The 2,179-nt window shown below is 35.8% G+C and overlaps 1 non-coding gene across 1 annotated transcript; it reads right to left on the reverse strand.

Moving 5' to 3' along the window:
- Positions 1-1,771: 1,771 nt before the first annotated feature.
- Positions 1,772-1,890, reverse strand: LOC112480423. The gene has a single exon (XR_003046585.1). It is a non-coding gene; the product is annotated as a 5S ribosomal RNA (ribosomal RNA).
- Positions 1,891-2,179: the final 289 nt, after the last annotated feature.

A 2,179-nucleotide genomic window follows, 5' to 3' on the forward strand; every position in this document is an offset into this window, starting at 1 on the left:
ATTTTCTGTCCTCACAGACTATTATCTTCACTTCATGTAAACTTTATTCTCTCCTCTTTATTTTATTGTCTTTAACTTCTTTGCCAAATGCTAGCCAATAGTTGTTTAATTTTTTTCCTTCACAGGACACTAACAATAAAACTTTTATTTTAAAATATTTTAGTCAGTATATGTGCAATCATATATTTATATGCCAAATGAAGAGGATGGTGGGAACCGAATCAGAAATAAATGAGAAAATAATGGTGACCTAAAATAAAAATCATTTTTTAAAAATCTACCACATTATGGGAGGTGAACACACGATGTAAATATATATATGCCTTACTGTCAAAATGTACAGCTGAAACTTAGTGGATTTCATTAACCAATGTCGCCATTTAAAAAAATAAATAAAAAATTTAAAAATATTTAAAACTAAAAAAATAAATAATAAAATAAAAATAAAATCTACCACATAATGCTAGTAATATTAAACATTTATTGAAGGCTTACTATGTGCCAGGCATCTTCTAATATTTATCACGTACTCTCACACTCAAGACTTACAACAAATCTGAGTGTGTAAGTTGGGTCCTCTGAGGAGCAGATAGAGTAAGGAATGTAAAAGTCGACTGAGAGACAATCCCTGTAGAAGATAAAAAGTGGAAAAGGCAGGATTGGGCAGTAAGTCTTCAGACCACACTGCAAATCTGACGCTTATTAAAGGAAAGGAAGAAGCAGCAGATTGAACAAGGACAGCCTCGGACCACTCTGCAGTCTGAGAAAGCCTTGGTCATCAAGAACTCTAGAGCAACTTCTGTACACTAGAGGAGTCTTGTCTTGGGCTGAAATGGCTATGCTCATACCCCACTGAGCTCAGTGACTGGCTAGGGGCTATCTCAGGAGTTCATGATCTTGTCTTAAAATCTAAGGTGGATTCGAAAAGTGCTAACAGCTGAAGCACTCGTTAGAGAGGAACAGCAAGTCAGGTTTCTTGAGGGGAGATCTGAGTGGCTGGCACACCTCATGGCTGCCACAATGAGGTAGGTTTTATTATGATCCCGATTTTGCAGAAAGAAAAAAAAAGCATAGAGATTATTTAAGTTTTCCAAGGTTATACAACTAGTAAAGAGCTAATAAATGTCTCCTCTTTTCCTTGTGGTTGATAGTAAAAATTATTTTATAATTTAATAGAGCTTTTAGAAAGGTACAACCTTTATCAACAAGTCATTTTTAAAATGCTTTTTAAAAAATGTTAAGTGTTTCATATTGTCTTTAAACCTGCAAAGGATACAAAAAAGATTATCATGTAAAATTTTTCATTTTAAAAGCAAAATGATATGGGAAACTATATTTCAAGTTCCAGAAATGGTTATTTTTCTTTTCTCTCCAGTCAAAAGACACTGTTGTTTTAACAATTAAAACTCTGGGCTGCAGTCAAAAGTGCTAAGTTTCAGTGTGGATGAAGAGTTTACAACATAGTTTTAAACATCTGAAAACTGGAATTGCAGGAAAGTGCTCAGAGACCCATAATTACAGTAGCTCCTGAGTGTGGCCGTAACAATTTTATTGTCAACACACTGGTCTTATTTACTTCCTTCACTGGAGAGGGATGAAGGGACAGAGGAAAGAGTCAAGCAGCAGGCAGCCTATCGGTTACAGGTACCATTTGTCTAATGACATTTTCTTTTTTCTTTTAATTTATTTTTTAGGCAAGACAACCCTGGGTTGACCTCACAGATTGCAAGGACCTCATCAGTTTATAATCCCTTATTTTTTTAATTTTTTACGCCTACAGCACCTGGTCTTCCTAGGTGGTCTCCCATCCAAGTACTAACCAGACCCGACCCTGCTTAGCTTCCGAGATCAGATGGGATCGGGCTTGTTCAGGGTAGCATGGCCATAGACTAACAACGTTTTCTAAATCGATTTATTCCTAGAGACCCTTCTCTTTCTCTTTCAATTTTCATGTTTTCCTGATTCTGAGGAAAACGCAGCTTTGGGCAAGCCAGAAAGTTAAGATGGCACAGGTCTTCAGAATTTCTAGATTCATTCATTTTAGTCAATTCTTTCACCACAATTTAGTTATGGGGAAGAGGAAGGCGAGAGGAAACCTATGGAGGTAAAATTTAAAACTAAAGTTGAAATCACCTTTGCCATGAAAAACAATCCTTCTGGCTCTTGAGTTTTGTTTTTA

Source organism: Pteropus alecto, unplaced genomic scaffold, assembly GCF_000325575.1.
Source record: "Pteropus alecto unplaced genomic scaffold, ASM32557v1 scaffold103, whole genome shotgun sequence".
NCBI lineage: Eukaryota > Metazoa > Chordata > Mammalia > Chiroptera > Pteropodidae > Pteropus > Pteropus alecto.